This window comes from Vitis vinifera, chromosome 19 (genome assembly GCF_030704535.1).
Source record: "Vitis vinifera cultivar Pinot Noir 40024 chromosome 19, ASM3070453v1".
Lineage (NCBI taxonomy): Eukaryota > Viridiplantae > Streptophyta > Magnoliopsida > Vitales > Vitaceae > Vitis > Vitis vinifera.
The window spans coordinates 719289-728521 of NC_081823.1; the positions used below are offsets into that span (position 1 = coordinate 719289).

The following is a 9233-nucleotide window of genomic DNA, read 5'->3' on the forward strand; positions in this document are numbered from 1 at the left end:
ATTTCAATTAGAACAGAACATCAGCCCATTGGAAACATTCATACACGTACAATTTTCTTAGAACATGGCGTCTAGTCTTCTTAATCTTTTATAGTTACACGAATGCTGCCACAGATGCCAACCACCTGATTGGTTTCTTTTTATTTAGTGATCTTGTGAAGATAATAGATTCTAAGGCAGGTTCTTTTTTTATGAACAGTGATCTCACCTGCAACTATTTCAATGGATCAATACCTACAAGTTTCTCTCGGCTTCCTCTTGTTAACCTGTAAGTTCTTATTATTTGCATCTGTGAGGACTTTTCTTTTTCAGCAATTTACTGAGCAGTTACTAGTTGGCAAATCTGTACCTTTTGGAATTCTGCAGGTCCCTTTTGGGGAACCGTCTATCTGGATCAATTCCTAAGGAAATCGGTGATATTGCTACACTTGAGGAGCTGTGAGTCATGAAACAGAATTTTGTGTCTATTAGAGTAATGAACGCTGAAACTTGACCAGTTCAAATTGTCTTTCCCAGGATCTTGGAAGATAATCAACTAGAAGGACCACTTAATGAAAACCTTGGAAATTTGGGCCGTTTGAGGAGACTGTAAGACTGTTGTTCTTTTTCCTTTTTCTCTATGTGCTAATTATTATTATTTTATTTTAGATTATATTTTATTATCTGAAATATAGAAAGGTTGGATTAAAATCCTACTACTAGCAAAAATATCTTTTCCAGGGAATTCATAGGATTATCTATTTTTGCTTCTGCAGCCTTCTCTCTGAAACAATTTTACAGGAAGGATACCGCAAAATTTTCGCAATCTGAAGAATTTAACTGATTTGCAAGTGATATGATTATCCGGGAATTTTATTTTTGTTTTTATTTGTTTTTTTATGCCAAGTTTTTCTGAACTCCATATACCTCTTGCAGTAGGATAGATGGGAATAATTTATCTGGGAAAATACCTGATTTAATTGGGAACTGGACCAAACTTGACAAACTGTAACATCTCTGAAAATAATCGGCCCAGAATTCTACCAAACAGCTCGTGTTGCTCCTAACTGACTCAAGTATTATGGGCTTTGCCTACAAAAGGGCAGTTACAAAGTGTTGATACCTCGCGCTCCTGGCGTTCCACGTAGTTGCCAAATGGATGGATGCGCGACCTCAACCAAAATAGGTTCTTGATTCAGCCGTTATACCTGCAAAAAGGGCATCCGGACGGGGTGTCCGGATGCACCCTCCGATGGTTTTGTTAGCCATGGTTAGAGAGGGAGATATAAATCAGTTGGCCTTTTTCTAGGGATCTGGAGATTACCTTCCTCTTCGTGTGAAGGTTTATATATAGTGTCAGGAGTACTGTTCCTCTCATTAATGGTGGGGAGATATTTTATGTTGTCATGATGATATTTAGATGGCAGCAGGGTCATCACCACCCTACGGGCGGCTGTCAGAAACCGTGGTAGGTGATGCGGCTGTCAAAGATCGTGGGAAGTGATCATGTAGAATGATCGTGGGAAGTGACTTGTTGTCACCTCAACCCGTCCTTTCACTCTGCAGGTGATGGGACGTGGGCCATGGTTGGTTGTTGTGATAGCGTGTAAGACTCGCTTTACTTTAGTCAATGATCCGGACAATCATATCCGGATAGCCCATGTTGGTTATCCGGATGTATTGTGGAGCGGACGCATTAATGGAAGCTGTCCGGATGTCTATGCTTTGTAAGCGTCGTTTGCTCTTCCTTGAGGCAGTCCGGATAAAAAGTGCGCCATGTGTGCTTTATAGGAAGATCCGGATGAGGATGACCCGGATGACAATGCGTGTCATGTGTCATTGTAAGATGCGTGCCACGTGTCACTGCAAGATGCGTGCCACGTGTCACTGCAAGATGTGTGCCACGTGTCACTGCAAGATGCGTGCCACGTGTTCTCGGAGGGGGGGTCCCTACAATGCCCCCCTTTTTAACTTGCCTATTTTGCCTTAGAAAAAATGGGCGGGTTAAAAAATAATTAGTTTTTGAAACCGAAGTCGACTTTTTGTCTGGTTGGGCCACGTGGCGAGTGGGGGTGCGGAGGCCAAAAAGGTATTTATGATGAGCCGCCGACTCTGGGTATTCCCAGGCAGCATGTCGTTTCAATGATGACGTTGCTGGGCGTTTGACTTTTCGAGGGGCTGTCCCCCTATAAATAGCAGACTGTGCCTTCTGTTGCTTTTTTCCTACTGCGTTTTTTTTTAGAGTTGTTTGCTTCTTCTTTCTTGTGCGCTCTCCTTTGCTTTTCTGAGTAAAAAACCCTAGAGTTTTTTCCTGCCGGTGATTTTTGTGTCGCGACAGCAACCTTTCTTTTTCAGACTTCTGTTTGGTATGTGCCTTTTGCTCTTGTTTGTTTGTTTGTTTGTTTTTTTTCGTTGTTGCCTTTGTTTGCTCATTGGCTTCGTTTCTGACTTGTTTTGGGCAAGTCACTTGCGGTTATGCGTTGAATGTTGGTGTTTGTTGGTTTTCTGGATTGTTGTGTTTAACTGTTGCGCTTCTTGTATGTAGGTTTTTTGATTCAGTTTTGGGCTAAGAAATGTCTTCAAAGAAGAAAACTGTTTCATCTTCCCGGGCCGGCGATGTTCGTGAGAAAGCGACGGACAAACTGGATGTGAAGGAATTCCGGGACCGGTTCTGCATCCCAAATGGCGTGATCGTGGAATTGCTGGATGATGAAGAGGTGCCTGTGCCGACTGAGAAGGCTGAAAAAAATACCATCATCTTCTCAAAGGAACAATTCAACGCGGGGCTCCGGTTCCCTCTGCCGGCGTTGTTCAAGGAATTCCTCCATTTTACCCAGATTCCACCCGCCTTCATTCATCCCAACATCGTCCGGGTGCTGATGGGATGCAGCATCATAAACATGTTGTACAACCTCGACCTTACGCTGCTGGAGGTGTTTTTTGTCTATTCGCTGAAGAAGGTAAAAAATGACATCTTCAGCATGTCCGCTCACCTGCCCTCCCTTCAATTGGTGACGGAGCTGCCAGACTCAACGAAGGGAGGGGCGAAGAGACACGTGGCGGTCCGGGGTGCATGGGCTGGGTTATTAGGGCGTCCGGGGAGGCCCTTCTCTCCAAACTACTCTTTAGTGATTCCGGGTAAGTTTGCTTTGCGACTTTTGTCCGGATTTTCCCTTGTTGTCTTTTTGTTGATCTTTCCGGATGGTATTCTCATTCTTTGTTGCTGTCAATGCAGGTCCGGAAAAAAGGGGCCACATCGTGGACTGGGTAGAAAAGGCGTCTTTTGCCTGTCTCAATAAATTATTTGAGATAGACGCCAAGGAGAGGCACTACAAGACGCTGCTTTCTGCGTGGAATCTAATGGCGGTCGTCCAGGAGTCCCAGGAATATATCATCAATATTCTCCCCAGGAAGATGCCAAATGAGGTAGTGCCTGGGGAGTATTATACTGTGAAGGATCTCCCGATCTACCAGGAGTTTAAAGAGGCTAACGCTGAAAAACGCCGAGCACTCCTGGATGATCGGGAGAAGAGAAAGAACGAAGAAACCCTTCGGAAGGCTCCCGGACAGAAACGCGGCGCAACCTCTCCTCCAAAAAAAGCTCCAGCGAAAAAGAGGAGGCTGGTGAAGAATGGGAAGGGAGTGAAGGAGCCCACTCCTCCCAAAGAATTTGCTCCTCCGCCAATTACTCACGAGACGGAGGTAATAATAGAGGAGCCAGTGAACCCTGCTCCTCATTCTATCTCAAGCGGACCCGGACACGTCGCGGGGCTGAACCACTCGGGTACCTCCTTGGCAGTGGTTGCCCGTCTGGCTGATTTGGCTGAGGAAGCTGCTTCCATAAACCATCCGGGCTCCCCTAATCCGGATGCCGATGCAGCTAAAGCCATTTGTGCGACCCCGATGGAGGAAGTAGGGGCAGAAAGCCAGAGTCAGCCCTCTGACGATCCGGACCGTCTGGCTCTTGTTCTGGTGAGGGGGCCACCTTCAAAGAGGCCACGTTTGGCGCGCAATCTGAGGTCCGGATTCATCGAGCGGCTTCAAGATCGTCAGCAAGAGATTGAAGTTAGTTGCTCATCCGCCTACGACGCTCATCCGGAGGAGGGCGAAGTAGAGATGGCAATTGAGACTCTAGCCGTCCTGGTGGTTCCGGATGAGGATGCTCCCGGAGAGATCCATCCGGCCGAGAATGTTGGCGCCCCGAATTCGGAAGAGGAGTCACCTTCTGTCGCCTCATCAGGGGGGGATCCGGTTAATGATGCTGCTTGCAGCTCCGTTAGTCATTTTAGCTACGTGGAGTTGGAAGATAAGCTGAAATAGATTCCACCCGGCTTGACCACTGTCATGCCTTCAGCCAAGATGTTCGAGATAGTGGAATCGGTATACTGTTTGTGTGCTTTTTGATTCTTTGTCATTCTGATGTGTTTTTGTGGTGTGATTGATAACTTTGCTTTTCTCGTTTGTGTGTTTGTCTGCAGCTGGTGAGTGGTCTCCGCGGCATGGCCCAACAACACGATCTTTTCACTGACCTGCTGTGGACCACTGATTATATGAGGGCCTTCGCCACTCGGTGCAAAGATAGTGAAGATCAGCTACGCCTGAGACTGGCGGAGGCTGAAGCTAGTTTATCCATCGCTTGGGGGGAGAATGAGGCCCTCCGGGCGGATTTGGCAGAAGCAAAGAGTCGGGAGGAATCGATGGAGGCCCGCCTGCATGAGGCAGAGGATGAGATGGCTCGGCTGAGGGGGGAGGTGAGGCAACTCCGGACCGAGGCTTCAATTGAAAAGAAGCAGAAAGAAGATTTGCAGCTACGCTTAACAGCGCAAAAAGAAGAGCTAGAGCGGGAGTTTGCTGCAGAGAGGGAGGAGCTTGAAGCGGACTATAAAAAACAAGTGGATGATACCTTCATCTTCGGCTATCACTGCTGCATGAAGAAGAATGGCATAAAACGAGATGTCCCTTCAATTCCTCCGGGTGAAGAGAAGCAACTTCTTGACAAGGTTGCTCCCTGATAGCTTTTCTTTTTGCAATTTTTTCTATAACCTTCTTTCTGTATTTTTTGTGGTCCGGAGACCTCTTTGTACATACATTTTCATATATCAATAAAATACTTCTTTTCTCATTTGTACTTGTCTTGTTTTTTCATTGGTAGTACTGTTTTAAATTGGACACATTCCATGGCCTAAGTAATGGAGTTCCGTCTAAATTTTGTAAATGATAGGCTCCACTTTCACTTGCTTTAGACACTATATAGGGTCCTTCCCAGTTAGCTTGGAATTTCCCTACGCCCACTTCAGCAGTGTTTTCAAAAACTTTTCTAAGGACTAGCGTACCATTTTTGAAGCTTCTGGGCTTTACTTTGCGATTGTAATGGGCGGATGCTCTTTGTTGATAGTCTGCCATCCGAATGGCTGCACTTTCTCTTACTTCATCCGTCCAATCCAAATTTCTTCCAAATTCCGTGTTTGCATCATTCTGCTTTGCTGCGTCAGTCCGGATAGTAGGAAGACCTATTTCAGTAGGAATGACTGCGTCCATTCCATATGCGAGGGCGAAAGGAGTGTTTCTTGATGGTCGTCCGGGTGTGGTTCGATAGGCCCATAGGACGTCGGGTAGCTCCTCCACCCACTTCCCTTTGGCTTGTTCAAGCCTTTTCTTTAAGGCAGTGATTAGGGTTTTGTTTGTGGCTTCTGCTTGCCTATTACTTTGAGGATATCGTGGTGTGCAGTATGAATTCCGGATGTTCAGCTCCGAATAGAAATTCCTGAATGCAATACTGTCAAATTGTGGACCATTGTCAGCTATGATGGTTTGGGGGATTCCAAAACGGCAAACAATGTTTTTCCATACGAACTTGGTGACATCTTTGTCTTTGATGCTAGCATATGCTTCAGCTTCCACCCACTTACTGAAATAATCTGTGGCAACGAGCAAATATTTCTTTTGGGCAGGTGCAGTTGGGAAAGGTCCCACTATGTCCATGCCCCATTGTGCGAAGGGCCATGGGCCTGAGATTGATTTTAATGTTGCTGAAGGCATATGCGGAATGGGAGCATACCTTTGACATTTATCACATTTTTTGACATAGGCTGCCGCATCCTTCTTCATTGTTGGCCAATAATATCCTTGTGAATGGGCTCGATGTGCCAGAGATCGTCCTCCTGAATGATTCCCGCATACTCCCTCGTGTAACTCAGCTAACACATACTGGGCCTCTGAATGCCCTAGGCACCGAAGGTAAGGTCCTGTGAAGGATCGTTTGTACAAGTGCCCCCCAATTAAGGTGAAACGGGCAGCTTGCACTCGGATTTTGTGTGCATGTGTGGGATCCCCGGCTAGAGTGCCTGTCAAGAGATATTCTGCAATGTTGTACGTCCATTCTTGATCGTCCGCTTGGTTTGCCTCAATGGTGTTGCAGGTGGAAACCTCTGCGACAGAGGGATTGGTTTGCACATGTATAGGTAATAGAATAGCTTCTTTGATGGGGAGGGAAGCAGCTATACCGGCCAAGGCGTCAGCGCGCCTATTGTCAGTTCGCTTAATTTTTTCTATTGTCCATTCGGTGAATTGCTGCAAGGTGTTCCTTACTTTAGCTAAGTATCGCGCCATGCGTGCGTCTTTAGCCTCATACTCCTTCTGGACATGCCTTACCACGAGTTGTGAGTCGTTGTATATCCGGAGTTTGGAGACGGATAGAGCAAGGGCGAGGTCCAATCCAGACAAGATGGCCTCATATTATGCTTCATTGTTAGAGGCAGAGAATCCCAGCCGGATGGCTTGCTCCAAATGTTCCCCAGTTGGGGACTGTAGTAGGAGCCCAACTCCAGAGCCTGATGAGCGTGAGGCTCCATCAACTCGCAGAGTCCACCATTCTTGTTTATTTGATTCGTGGTGTTGGCTGGGTCTTCGGGAATATTCTAGCACGAAGTCAGCCATTACTTGGCCTTTCATGGACAATCTGGGTTGGAAATCGATTCCAAACTCGCTCAATTCAATGGCCCATTGTAGCATTCTCCCGGTTAAATCTGGCTTGTGCAAAATGTTGCGAAGAGGCTGGTCAGTTAGTACGATCACTGGATGAGCTTGGAAATAAGGGCGGAGCTTCTGGGCAGCGCTTCGAAGGGCTAAGGCTGTTAGCTCTATTTTTGAGTATCTGGTCTTTACGTCTGCCAATGCCCTGCTGACGTAATAGATAGGTTTCTGCTCCTTGGGTGAGGGACAGCGGAATAGAATGGCGCTGACTGCCCATTCTGATACCGCCAGATACATGTACAATTTCTCATTTGGGATGGGGTTGCTCAAGATGGGTGGTTGCATAAGACAATGCTTAATCTTTTCGAAAGCGTTTTGGCAACTGTCCGTCCATCCGTGTGCTCCAGCTTTTCGTATTGCCAAGAAGAAGGGTCGCAATTCATCAGTGAAGCGGGCTATAAAACGCCTAGTGCGACGAGCTTGCCTGTGAGCCGTTGTAGCTCCTTCTTGTTCCTGGGAGGGGGTGTTTCCATGACTGCCTTGACTTGATTCGGGCTGACTTCTATGCCCCTTTGGCTGACCATAAATCCCAGAAATTTGCCAGCATTTACGCCAAAGGCGCATTTAGAAGGGTTTAGCTTCATGCCATACTTTCGTAAGAGGTGAAAAACTTCTTGTAAGTGAAGGACATGCTGCTCTCGGGTTTTTAACCACGATATCATCAATATATACCTCTACCGTGTGGCCTATCAGAGGTTTGAAGATTTTAATCATCAATCTTTGATAAGTGGCGCCAGCATTTTTGAGTCCGAATGGCATGACTTTGTAGTAATAGAGGTCGTGTGGCGTTATGAATGTTGTCTTTTCTTCATCATCCGGGGACATGAGAATCTGGTGATATCCTGAGAAGGTATCCAAGAAAGAGGGCATCCCTTGCCTGGAAGTGGAATCCACAATTTGATCTATTCGCGGCAAGGGAAAACTGTCTTTTGGACATGCATTGTTGAGATTGGTGTAATCTACACAAACTCGCCATTTTCCTTCTTTTTTGGGTACCATTACTACGTTTGCCAACCAATCCGGATAATATATTTCTCTGATGAATCCGGCCTCTAGCAATTTGTCAATCTCACTCCGGATGACGTTTTGTCTGTCCGGATGGAAGCGTCTAATCTTCTGCCGGACGGGTCTGGCAGTTGAAAAGACGTTAAGTTTGTGAGAGACAATAGAGGGATGAATTCCCTTCATATCAGAATGTGTCCATGCGAAGATGTCGTGATTTCGTTTGAGGACGTTTTGTATGGTCTGCGTTTCTTCGGACGTCATGAGGGAATTGACGTTCGTGAGGTGAGTATTTTCTTCCGAAATTTGGATTGTTTGTAAGGGATCTGCTGCCGGGGGGTCTTTGTCCGCCGGACCCAATAATTGCTATTGATCACGTGTATGACTGGGCCCAGGGGAAAATCCTTCCTCTTGGCTGGTTCCTGCTCCTCGTGCTATCTGGTAGCATTGGGCGAGCGACTAACTGGCTGCCATACAGGTCAATCTGCCCCTCGTTGGTGAGGAAACTCACCATTTGATGATATGTAGAAGGGATGGCTTTCATGTAGTGAAGCCATGTGCGGCCTAAAATGACATTGAAGGGTGATAACTCTTGCACCACCGAGAATTGTACGTTGAGAGTGACTGGGCCAGCTTGGATCGGCAGTATAATGTCTCCCAAGGATGTGGTTGACGATCCGTTGAACCCGGATAGTATTCGTCCAGGGTTTTCAAGGCCTGTGAGCCTGTGTCCCATGTGGCTAACGACCGATGCTTGTACAAGATCGGCCGAGTTGCCTGGGTCAACCAAGATACGCCGCACATCGAAGTCCCCTATTTCTAGGGACAAGATGAGGGCGTCGCGATGTGGTTGTAGCGTCCGGGTGGGATCTACTAGTGGAAAGATGATTGTTCCGTCTATGGGGCGAGGGCCCTCTCCAGTTAGTCCAGGCCGGATAGAATTAATGCGTTCGCGTATTGACGCGGCCCGCAACAATTTCTGCCTTTTTCGCCTGGAGTCATACTCCTCATCAGATGGTCCTCCGTTAATATAGTTTATAACGACTTTGGGGGCAGCTGGGGCCCTAGGGGCTCCGGGGTTGTGATGCTGGGGAACGTCCCTACCCCTAGTATCCGAGCGGAGGTATTGCTTCAAATGCCCTGCTTTTATGAGCCTCTCGACCAAATACTGGAGAGCCCGGCATGTCTCTGTTGTATGGCCATGATCCTTGTGGAAAACA

At 47.0% G+C, this 9233-nt stretch overlaps 1 long non-coding RNA gene across 1 annotated transcript; it reads left to right on the plus strand.

Moving 5' to 3' along the window:
* The first annotated feature begins 218 nt into the window (after positions 1–218).
* On the plus strand, positions 219–582 carry LOC104877484 (uncharacterized). Its single transcript, XR_784568.3, has 3 exons — positions 219–268; positions 367–438; positions 517–582. It is a non-coding gene; the product is annotated as an uncharacterized LOC104877484 (long non-coding RNA).
* Positions 583–9233: the final 8651 nt, after the last annotated feature.